The following is a 12813-nucleotide window of genomic DNA, read 5'->3' on the forward strand; positions in this document are numbered from 1 at the left end:
AGCATGAATATATTCCTACTGTGTCTGCCGTTCTTCTCCCTTTGTGGCCTTGTTATTTTCACCATGGGTGTGAGCAACAAATTGGGTCACAGTCATGCTTCTGGTGGGTTTTCACGTGTTTGTCATGTTTCATTAGTCTGCCTCACAATAGAAGACTGTATTTACAGAGCACCTGGGTCCTGTTCTGTAAAAATAGCCTGTGTATGAAAGTGTACTAAGAATGGCCTAAAATCCCTGCTAGTGGCACCTGGAGGCCTGCGCTGCTCCTGACATTCAAGCTGACTAACAAGGTATGAATTTACACAATAGTGTCCTGTTCTCAATGTCTCACTTGCCTAAAAAAAAAAAAATCAAAGTCAACATCAGTGACAACTTTCTGATGCCAGGTAGTCAGAATAGGTGATCTGGAAGTCTTGGCAATCAAGGAGCAAAGAAACAATCATTCTAACTGGAACACAACTGTGAAGATTTCCTACAAAAATTTTATGATAATCAGACAGCAGATGGTTAAAAAAACAACTACTGCTGCCAATGAGACTGTTTCCAGTGAATGTGCGTAACTCTGTTAACATCCAAAATCTGAATCTATCTAGGATATGATATAATCGTCAGTTGGTGTGACGTCAGTGACTCTGCATTGAGTCCAACAGCTCGTGTGAGGCTAACTTATGTTTGATGAGCCTGAGCAGCTATTCAAGTCCAACAAGAGACATAAAGACAAAGGGGTGAATTAAAAGAGTGCTCCTGTGTACTGGTGTCTGCCCCCAATTAACAGACTTCAACACTTGGTTGTAACTCTATATTTCAAACACATGATGTTGGCATGATTCTTTTCCGTGTTCCCTTTTTCTGATTGCCAAGTGTGGAGTGGCGACACTGCTGAACTTCCAAAGTTAATTCATTTCAGCAGTTTGTCACATGTTTGTGTCACGTGATGTCATCAGCGCTTCATTAAATGGAATGAGATGCAGCTGCTTGCTGTGGATTTACGCACCTTCAAATTCTTGCTGCCTAGAGTTAGAGGCCGATGTGGGGTCAGAGGCAGGTTAAGGGATGTTGCCATAATCAATTTTGACCTTTGACTTGAAGTCACACAAGAGAAACAAAAAATAGAGCCAGAGAGGACATTTCCTTATTTAGTCCAGCAGACTCAAAACTCAATTTACAACATGAAACCAGAGAATAAGAGCAGAGTATTGTAACACTCAGCACTACTACATAAATGTTTCTCTTAAAGCCTTCTAATATGCAATAAAAATATGGAAACCTATCAAGAAATTTAAAAAAAATCCAGACATGTAATTTTCCTTAATTAGTTGACCACAACCGAGTGCCTAAATAAATAAATAATCTGGGACTCTGGCCCGTCCAGACAGAAATAAACCATTAAATATAGAAATAATTCTCAGGTCAGGAAAGTGACGTGGAATTAAAATTGGTCCTCGTATCTGTACTATGTTCCTCCTCATTCTCTTTGATGTCCCCGTGTACGCTGCATCATCACAAAGGTTTGGCTCTAATGTGCTGAGATGGGACACAGTGTGACACAGACTCAGCGCCGCAGCCTACACGCAATCTGACAGGGCTGTCCTCATGCGACATAAGGCCTTCGCATATGAACAGAAACGCACACGTAAATACGCTGCCCGTTTTGTGCCCCAGTTAAAATGTTACACACAAACGAACACCTTTCAGACGTGCGCAAGGGTGCTTTCCAACACACACGGGAGAGATGTGAAGTGATTATTAAAAACAGATGGTACAAATGTCAAACAGAATCAATTTCTGCAGTAGCTGAAGTTTTATTTTAGATGTCAAATAACAGCTGCAGTATTGCAAAGTTTCAGCTGACTGCAAAAGACTGAAGTGTTCTGGTCTCGATGCAGTTTTTATTGCAATAAATGATTTTAAAGGTAGCTGCATTGACCTGCATTGCTATGCAAAATAAATGCAAAGTATTTCAAAACTAGAAAGTCTCGACTCGTTATCTTTATTTAGCCATCTCTCTGGGCCAAGCTGTGAGTGTTGAGCAGCAGGTGTTAGGTGAGGCCTAACTTCAGGCTCCATATGTAAATACCTGTGATCAACATAACTAGATTTTAAAAAGTGCACGCAAACTCTTCTGAGATAATATTTCCATATCAGATTCATCAGCGCTATTCCAAATTAAGGCTGAAAAAAGACAAAAACCTTCTCTTTAAACGAGGACCCGAGTGGTGGTGCACGCTCTCTGAATGCTTGCAAGCTCCATCTCTACTCAATTTGGTTCTTGGTTTATTGCAGCACCTCCTGCAGTGACTCCCTACTGATATTTACTGGAAAGGATGCAGACAGTTAAGCTGTTTTATTGCTACATTATTAAGCCGCTTTGTATAACATGTGAGACTTTGTATGTAGCCGGGAAGAGGAGGCAAATATGCTTGATTAAGCAATATTTCCAGGAATGCTCTATTGGCCTATTATTTTAACTGGAGGGTTTACAGGCTCCAGAACCCTTTGGGAGCATCCCACAGTACATAACACTGTGCCATTAGTAATTGACTTTTTTGTCTATTTACCACAACTTCCGTCTTTAAAAACATAATAAGGGCAGTTTTGCAAAGTGGACGCAGGTGTTGCAGCATGAAGCTGCCTCCTTTTTTGCAAATGACTGCAGAGTTGCTGCTCAAACCACCAAACACAGTGATGGAATTTCATTTTATAGAAAGTTTATCGTTTTTTATTTATGTAGCACAGCGGTCCCCAACCCCCGGGCCAGTACCGGTCCATGAGTCGTTTGGTACCGGGCCGCGAGAGTTGAGGCTCGGGTGTGAAATTTATGGTTTACAGTGTTTTTTATCGTTACGATCCCAAACCCTCGATCGCCTCTGTGAACCAGCCTCGAGCTTGGTACGGCTAAAAGATCATTTGATCTAAGAGATCTAGAGGGCGCATAAGGCTGCAATAGGTCCGACAAATACCCGGGAGCCTGTCCATTCAGGGCTTTGTAAGTCAACAATAACATTTTTAAATCAATTCTGAAGTGAACAGGGAGCCAGCAAAGAGAGCCAAGCACCGGAGAAATATGTTCACGTCTTTTAGTTCGTGTCAGAAGACGAGCTGCAGCCTTTGGACCAACTGCAGTCCTGCAAGGCAGGTCCGACTAACTCCAAGAGTTAGAATAGTCCAACAAGGATCGCCTGTTCAAAGTTTTTAAAAGATACTCTGTAATCTGTTTTTGAAAGGTGATATTGCTGTCAAATATAACCCCCAAATTTTTGGCGTGTGACTTAATAAGAGGCTGAAGACTGTGCAGGTTAAAATGAGACGTGCTGGGATCGTCCAAACATTTGTTCTCATTAAAGTTAAGGAAGTTAGAGGCCATCCAGGGGAAGGGTTCTAGTGGAGAAGAAGAGCTTCTCTTCAGTTGAACATAGATCTGAGTGTCATTGGCGAATAAATAGAAACAAATGTTATATTTTCTGAAAGAAAGACAGAGCTGGAGGCAGCAACTGATCTGCGGCATGTGGCCACACGGAGGCTTCTGAGTGAGGAGAAATTCTTCTTACCTAAAGACTTGAAGCATGACATGGGTAAGAGGCTTGAGTAATTCTCATGTATGACCCTTCATATGCAACATCCCAGTGACAACAAGAGCTCTGAGGCTGTCTGCGTTTGCACCCACTATAACCTTGCTTTAAAGGACAATTATGAGTGAGTTATATCACCTTAGTCTCTTTTATTCCCTCTCCGATCCTCTCATTTCCATCTGTAAGTGCTTATTGTTAAATTAAGTTTAAATTTTATACTCTATATCTGTCAGTAGCTCTATATCCCCTCCAACTCCCCTTCCTCCTCTCCAATTTCCCTCTGGAAATCTCTTGCTTCAGACATAACCCAGTAAAAGGAAGGGATTTGATTTGATGGAACCGCTTACGTGCATATGACTGGCACTCCATTTCGAAGGCATGTAGTTCCACGGGGATGGGAGAGTCATCTAACGAAGCTAAAAACAGAGCAACGCATTTCCCACCAGTTGAGGTAAATGACACCACTTAACTTCTCCCCTGTGTGGCACAAAGAAAAAGATGAGGGATGTTTTCAGGCCAGAAAAGGAAATTGTAGGCTTATAGGAAATAATAGGGAATTGGCTGGAGGCTGGGAAAATCCCAAGCGTATCCTAGATGTGGATGAATGAGACAGAATAGAGAAAAGGAAGGAGGAGGAAAGAGCAGGGGGAGCATGTTGGCGTGCTTTAAAGGACATAAAAATATATCCAAAAACCAACAACAAAAAAAGTGTCGATGAATTATTGTTACATTTTTAAATCAGTGCAATAATCAGCTTTCAGCGTATAGATGCTGCCAGTAAGAGAAACTTTTAATATGCATGACCTCAGCTGGAGGAACAGTGAAAAGCTCTGCTTTAAAAGAGTACATATGTAAACATATGGGTTTGATATGTAAAGAAAATCCTCACATGTATTTACATTTTGCACAGACAACAATCACAGTTTCACAACTGGAGAAAACAAACAATCTCTGCTCACCACCTGTCCTGTGCTCCGCTTCCTTTGGACTTCCTCTTCACTGCTCAAAACAAAAATCAAGATGAATGGGTGTTTGGATGTACTGGAGGAAATCCACAGAGGAAGGGGGCTTCCACAGGGCGGTTTATATACACAGCAGGTGCACAAGCAGGTAACTGTAAAGATGAATCCCAAAAGGTTGATTCTGTTCATCTGGACGTAACGTTTTCAGCGGGAGAAACGTTTCTTCTTTAGTCTCAGCTGACTGCCATCAACCTTATAAACAGTACATTTGCACAATAACTGAACGATGGGCTGTGAGGATGAAAAATGGATGAGTGGAAATCTTCACTGAATTTTCCGTAAAGTCCGGGTCTAGGCTCAAACGATGTCTGGAAACCTGGCTGATTTTTATAATGCTCAGAACTCTTTTAACTTCAGCCTCGTGCACACAAACACACGGACAGCTGAAGGAAGACGGGCGTTTTTAAAGGTTGATGCTTCAATCCTCCACTCTGCAAGACCAAAGTGTCTTTGGGCAAGATTATGAAGTGACAGCAGAGAGCTGATTTGAGTGCTAATGCTCAATATTCACTTTTCCAAACTTTCCCGACTGCGCTTCGGTCTTCACTGGATCCTAAAAGACATCTTCACCTTAAAAAGGGAGGTTTCTGTTTTCATTTGACAGGAAAGCAAAGTATTTGAAAATCTGCAGTTTTAAAAAAAGTGCATTTCATTTCTGGAAACTTCACAAACTTCCTAGATGTTGACCGTTCTCTGCAGCTTTCTTGATGACAGCTAAACATATAACCACCATCTGTGTGAGAGAATGCAGACTGCATGCGAGCATGAGCCTGCAGATAACATTTAAGTTCTCTGGCGATCAAAGTTTTATTTATGTAAATAAGGAATTAACACCTTGCACAGATTATTTTCTCTGCTTGGTATGGAGTGTCTAAGTTTAGGATTCTGAGAGATTCAAGTGGGAGATCACACATACAGGATACGTTCAGTACCCAGGCTTTTTTAGGGCTGGCTGTGTAACAGGACACAGTTGTGGTGACCACACAGGGTTAAATATCTTCTCTTTTAATGCAAATTATGTGGCCTCTGCGTTTGCGTCATTGTGGTTTTATAGCTGGCTGTAGGGCCAGCTGGGTCAAACACTGCTGCTGCTCTCAGAGAAATATACTGGAGAAAATGACAAGCTTGGGAATTGATTTGAATTTGCATGAAGAATTACTGAGCTCCTTTACATCCACGAGGAGATCGTTTAGTGAAGAAGAAAATATTGATTTGATAACTGACGATTTCCTTTCAACTCGCTGTTGATGCATTTTCTGAATTAAATCATTTCTGTAATTAAGACCCTCCTTTTGTAATGAGAAAATAATAACAATACGTTTATAAAAACACATTCGTACAAGACAAAAAAAGAAAAGTAAAACAAGCAGTTACACTTTACAGTTTCACTGCAGTTACACTGGCTTTCAGGAAAGCAAGTAAATCAGTCTTGTGATGGATACATGCGGCTATTTTTATCCCCAGAGCCAATTAGAGTAAAGATGATGAAGTGGATGAGGGTGCACAGAATCACCACAGACAGCCTGTTTAAAGAACCTCAACAAGTCCTTATTGCAAGGCTCCAGACTGCAACTGATTACTTGCTTTCTGAACCAATGTCATTTAAGAAGCAAGCAATTTTTTATGAGGATGGAAGGCGAACAGGTTGTAGAGAAAAGAAAAAACAATAACCTGGTGTCATTTTTAGGGATGTTAGTCAGAAGTATAGCCACACACATGCAGACAACTATGGGAAAAATCTTCAGTGTTGTCATAGCAACATTTGCGCAGGCGCATTAATATTAGCGGCAAGCACTGGAAACATACTGGCAACAATTGTTAATGTGGGTAGTGGTGAAAAGCATTATCTAATCTTACTCTGCTCCCACCACACCCAACGTTGCCACACCTGCAGCCGAGAATATGATGCTGAGAAGGCAAAGCAGGTGAAACAGGAAGTGCAGCTTTAAAAGAAAGAAAGAAAAAAGTCAGGTTTAAGCACTGTTTCCCAGACTACATACAATGCAACAAAGAGGAAACAAAATGCAGTGTGCACAGTGCACAGTGTGGTGTTGGCGAGGTTTACAACAGCTTCAACACAACTTGCCACACCCAGATACTGTGAGATCCTTTGTGCACACTTGATCAGAATTAGGACTCCAATAGTGGAGCTTTGAAAGCGAACAGGTAACAAATATTAAATGACTTGCACCTCACAGAGCGACCGTATTGTTGCTCCTCTCGCTAGAATCATCCAAGAAGATTTATTCTCTCGATTGTCTTTCTTCATTTCTTTATGTACTGGACTGCTTCATGTTAGTGTTTATTAACCACATGGTTTTCAAAGGCTGTCAGGTCTGGAGTGTACTGCTGCAGAGCAGGGATTTGTATATCGGTTAAATTTAAATATAAAAACATTTTTATTTCAGCTGTTAAACTGTATCTCACATACTGTAAATCTCCGTTTCTCCTACTTTCAGTTTCAGTTTCAACCAGAACACATATTTATTCTTTAATTTCACAAGACAAAGTCGGAGATGGCGCTAAATATCTGATGGATCTGATGACGCCACTGGCGTCATAGCGAAATTTGACTGACAGCTATCTTTCTCTGCATTGACTTTAATGATGAACAGGTGGAAAGTGTCGTGTTTATTGTGACATTTAACGGCGCTCACAACAATTTGAAAGATAAAAAGCATAAGACATAAACAGACTCTGCCTAGCTTGGCACTAACCATCTTAAAGGCTGTGATGTTCACCAACCAAAGTACCCCTGTATTCAACATCTTTTCCTTTGACTCACCAACATGAGAAACAATTTAAAAAATAAGCTCTCATTTCTTCATTCCACTGACTAAAGGAGGGGAATTCCTGAGAATCAGAGTTTCTTTTCCTGAAGAACTATCAATTTCACTGCATCGCACTTCCTTGTTCTTTCGTTTCTTCGCAGCTGCGTCACCGAGCCCTCTGGTACTAAAGTTTATAAACCATTTGTTTCCCTCGCACAGCCAAACCAGAGGTTTGCAGCACATGTTAACAATCCCTTTGGCTTGCGTGAGACGTTGTGATGACAAACGTGTGTTTTCCCCTCACTGCTGTTGTGTAATGTCATTCCTTACAGTAATCGCCTGCACTTCAGAGCATTTATAGTTAATGGCAGGCACACTCAGCTTAGCCGCAAGGCTCGATCTGGGGTCATCGTGCCGGAGAATGCTTCCTGTGACCACAGTGAAATATTTAATGGCTTTTAAAAAGTACGTAAAATTGTACCGAAGCCCTAGATTTGTTCCAGAAAATGTTACAATCAATTTGTACAGCAAAAACCTCAACTTAGAAAATTTAAGTTGGAGAAATATAAGAAAGTAAGGCCTGTCTTTATACATGTATTTATATAGCACATAAGTAGTCTGTCATACATTTAGCAGCTCCGACTCTGTTTATAAGCACAAACGGTGCGTGTAGCAGAGTATACATCAGAATATCGGCCAGAATTTTATTTCACCTGGAAAACTGGAATTATATCTAAAATGCAATATAATACCAAATAAAATATATGTTAATATAAAAAGATTTACAATACAAAATTTTTTAAAAAAACTATGCGTTAAACAAAGAGAGAAAACTAAATATATAAAAGCAGGTTGTGGTCAATTAAACAGCACACCTAATAATCAACCTCTAACAATGTGACTGTGATATGACACTTTTTCTTCTTACTTGTTATTTTATCTTATATAAAGAGAGGATGGGAAACACAGTACTTACAAGTGAGGTTACAGGACATTTTGACATTAGATGTTCTTGTACCTGTTGTACACTGAACTTGGAAAAATAGGAACAAGCTACAAAAAAACCCCCAAAAAACTATGAAGCTGCATACTCTGATTCCACGTTTAAAAAGCCTGTTTTCACATATCTACTCTTGCACGTGTTCTTCTTAATTTGTGAATGTGTATAATGTGTCTTTTTTGTTATGTAGCTGTGTCAGGGAGACCTTTGTACAACACTTTTTGTAAAAAGGTCTCTCTTGAAAAAGAGATCTTTCAATTAAAATGAGGGTCACTTGATAAACTTGCGTGCAACCTATCAGTGGCTACACTGATTCTAAGACTGAGATAGAAAGTGAGAGGCAGTTCATAAGTAATAACGCAGTAATACAAATACCGTAGGTCTACATAACCAGCTGGCAACAAAGTCATGATGATGTTCACAACTTGTCTCCGCTGCCCCCAAGTGGCCGGAAAAAAAATCTGTTAATTCAGGCTCAAAGTCAAACGGAAAGAAATGTGTGTGTTTGTGTTGGCTAACAAGCCTGAACATAGACAAACATGACACAGATCTGTAGTGATGTTTGCCACACAGGGTTTTATGGTTGTCTCCTTGTCAATTTGGATAAAATGGAGAAAGAAAAATAAGAATAAACTGAATTAAATAGGGACTGCGCTACTTCTTTCCTTAATTCTAACTTAATGTAGAGCTACTTCTCCTTTATTATCCCACTTCTCTCTACACACTCTTCCCAGAGCGCTGATCTATTCCAGCTAGTTGAACCAAACGTGTCCTGGTCTTGGTCATCCCGGCGGAGCGGAACAAACCTGGGTAAAAATTGTGGTTGAAGATAATGTGAGTTCTGAACACTTATGTGCTCAGTCCTTACAGGAAAAAGAATTTGTGGTGGACAGGAAATGAAGATTGGTGTGTATTCTTCAGAAGGGTGAGTCTCAGCTTCGGGGATTCTGAGTAAAACAAAGAAAAGATGAACTCAAACCCAAAAGAACACTTAAAGAAAGAAAAAAAGAGGCTTGAACCACGATTTAACCACATGAATTAGACAATTCAAAACATGGTAGTCTCCCTCTTTCACTTACATGTATTTTTTCACTGCGTTTGAGCTACTTTGCTGTGATTAAACTGTCCTTTTGCATCCTTCACTAAGTGATTATGGTGAGTGCTGCACAAGTGTGCGCACGTGAATGAGCAGAGTGAGGATAAGGCAGGAAGCGTGCGAGAGAAAGCCATCCAGACAGGAGACGCACTGAACTGGGACTTTGACACGGGTTTTTTCTCTTGTATTATATCGCAGGGTACACCAAGCCATTGTGTCGATCAGGTTGCCACGGCAACTGCACTGGAGTTGAATAAGGAGACACGTTCTCCAGACATTCCTCTGTTGGATAACATCAGCACCGTCAAATGCAGGCAACGCGTCAGACAGCAGATACAAACACTTGGATGCATAACTCCTATTCACAACTGAAGAGCGTCATTCAAACGGACCCTTTCTTCTTCACTATGCAGCCAATCACAGATCCGGACTTCCTGATCAGTTGATTCAGCCTGGTCGGGTCACCTGCTCTGACGGTGGTCTCCCATCAGATCACGGCAAAGGAGAACTTTGTCATTCATCTCATATTTGGGAGTTTCGTTTGTTCTAGCAGTTGAAATGATTATATTATCATTAGTATCATCATTACTATTATTTTGCTTCTCTATCAGCTATATTGTAGTATTGAGGTTGTGATGTGATAAGTGCCGATATCTGTCCTTGTGGCAGTGCAGCTAAATCAGTCTGTGAGAGAAGTTCTTCCAGTTTCCCTTATTTGAGAATAGCTGCTTGACTGCCACTCTTCCACTGAGACACTTTCTGATAAGACTTTGGTCCAGCTGAAGGGTCAGATGCATCCCTCGGGTCCTGTGTCAGGGCGTTGCTGGATTTGTTTTCTGTTTCTTAAGGGCATGACTTTCACATGCTATTCATCTGCTGTAGATAGTGTTTCTCATTTGTTTTGTTTTTTCTTAGGCCTGCCTGTTTCCTCATTTTTTAAGACACGCTGCACAACTGGGGATAACTATCATGGAGCAAAAATACTATTTTATGCCTGTCAGACCTGCTGGTGACAAACTAAAAATACTATTTAAAATTGGTCCTTTGCCAAGTTGTCTGTTATGTGTAGACAAAGCACTGGCTCATCCCTTGAGTTATAGGGACCTTTGTATGCTTGACTTAATCATAGGTTTGTGTTTGTGTTAAGTGGCTTAAAAATGGTTTGGTAACAAGAACCGGACTGAAAATGAGTGAAAAGGCAGCCAAATAACTTTGAAAGGCCTGGAGAACTACTGGAGTGGCTGAAGACTTTTGTATAGTACTCTATAATATTTAGCATTTGTTTAACTGAGTAAATCCTAGTAAAGTTAGTAACCTCTTGTTTATTTTTAGTTTTTTTTTTTCTTTTCTTTAAGAAAGTTGTTTAAGATGACTGACGGTTTATTTGGGAACAACAATTCTAATAATCAGCTGTTTATTTTTTTAGAGGGAAAAAAGGTCTTAGCCTCAAGCTCCTCGTGTTCAAAAATGACTTAATCTTCTTAGTCTAAGTCTTTGAATACTGAGGGTTTTTTTTATATAATTTATTTTATGTTTAATAAAAAATAAATAGATAATTAACTGAAGGATGTATTGCAGAACTAGTGTATCAAACTAAGTTTCAGGTCAGGTCTAATTGTGCACACATTTTAAAGCGACTGAATGACTACAATCTAAATGTACATGTTATGTTTGCTACACTGAATAATGCCACATTTAGTCTAGCTGTGACCAAGAACTGCAGATGGAACACACACACACACACACACACACACACACACACACACACACACACACACACACACAAAGCCATTGCCTTTAGGCTCAAATGTTCATCTAAAAGATAAGTTAAACCTGTAGCGACAAAGGCACTGTTACCAGAATGCTATATTAATGCTTTGAAAAATAACAGGCTTTTCTGTATACGACTAAAGAAGAGGCTCAACGATCAGGTGTGGTTTGCATGCTCGGGCCAAACTAGACTCGGTGTTGTTAAATAATAAAAAAATGTGACCGAACAGGGAAAAGACTTTCTTGTTATGCAACACCATCAGACTGCGTGACTAAATATTGTGATTTGTTGGAGGAAATTACTTTCCTGGACGGGTTTGATTAAATATTAACCAATAGTTTGGGTGTGTGGGGAGGCTGCTGCAGCAGCTGATGGACAGATATGGATTAGACGACCGAGTGAAACAGGACCTCGAGGTGTTTCACGCGTGGTATCTGAATACAAATTCTGAGAAATGATGGGTGTGAAAAATGAAAATAAACAGAAAAACGTGTTACTCGCATATGTAATATCTGAATACACTTTATTTATCTCATGAGTGTACATTGCTGAAGTCCGTAAGCGGACACCAAGACCAGTCATCTCTTTTAGAAGATTGGCAGACTACATCCGAGGCTGCTTAGCATAATCCTCTTTTCAGCGTTTGAGAGGTTAAATATCGATTACACAGCATTTTTTAAATATGGAACCCATAACTCCCATAGAGTAGGTCATTTGACACTTACTGCTGTTTTGAAGACAGTAATAACAACATGTAAAATGTATTAACTACAAAAAAAAAAAAAAATTCGCTTCTTCTTGTACGTTAGCCAGACTTCTAACCGGAAGTGACAACCATTTGGGGGTACAAATATATGAAAATATTTCTACCTGCTAATATTTTATAAATGTTTACAGTTCAGTATGTATGTATGACTTCACCCACGTAATTGCGTCTCGATTAGCTATAATAATAAATAATACAAATTCCAAATTGCATAAAGCACCTAACAGGTGGAAACAAGCACACCTGTTGAATGGAAGAGTCTGGTAGCGGTAGGTAGAAAAAGAAAGAAAAAAAGAAGAAAGAAAAGAAGAGAGAAGGGAAAGAAAAAGAAAAAAAAGAATAAAAAGAAAGAGAGAAGAAAAGAAGAAAAGAAAGGAAAAAGAAAGAAAAAAGAAGAAGAAAAAAAGAGAAAAGAAAGAGAGAAAAAAACAGAAAAGAAAGGAAAAAGAAGAGAAAAAAGAAAAGAAAAGTAGCGGTAGGTCATTTAGCGACTTTGCTTGTTATCGCCTGTCACGTGCATTACGAACGTTACTCCAATTTTATTATATTTTATTCCACTTATTTATTTGTTCATTATTTTTATTTATTTATTTATTTTAAACTATATTTATTTATTCCATTGGTTCCAGTAACAAGCAAGGTAATATGTCACTTCCGGCAGCCATGTCTTGCCTGACGGTAATTAACAACGTTTGAGTGTTTGAGTGGCTAACCCGCCTTAGTTTCCCCTGTTGAACAGGAGAAAGAGTTTGTTTGGTTTTACCCCATCAGAAAAGCTTTAAGAAGAACAATCTCCAAAACTTTCCAAACTGCCGTAA

At 39.7% G+C, this 12813-nt stretch overlaps 1 protein-coding gene across 8 annotated transcripts in view; it reads left to right on the forward strand.

Moving 5' to 3' along the window:
- Positions 1-12671: 12671 nt before the first annotated feature.
- The window catches only part of sgip1a (SH3GL interacting endocytic adaptor 1a), an 82254-nt gene continuing 82112 nt past the window's right edge, over positions 12672-12813 (forward strand). For all 8 annotated transcript variants that reach the window (XM_080886219.1, XM_080886226.1, XM_080886222.1 and 5 more), the window contains exon 1: positions 12672-12809. The gene's annotated coding sequence lies outside the window, so the exon portion shown is untranslated. The remainder of the gene's footprint in view (positions 12810-12813) is intronic.

This window comes from Rhamphochromis sp. 'chilingali', assembly GCF_963969265.1.
Source record: "Rhamphochromis sp. 'chilingali' genome assembly, chromosome: 7".
Taxonomy (NCBI): Eukaryota; Metazoa; Chordata; class Actinopteri; order Cichliformes; family Cichlidae; genus Rhamphochromis; species Rhamphochromis sp. 'chilingali'.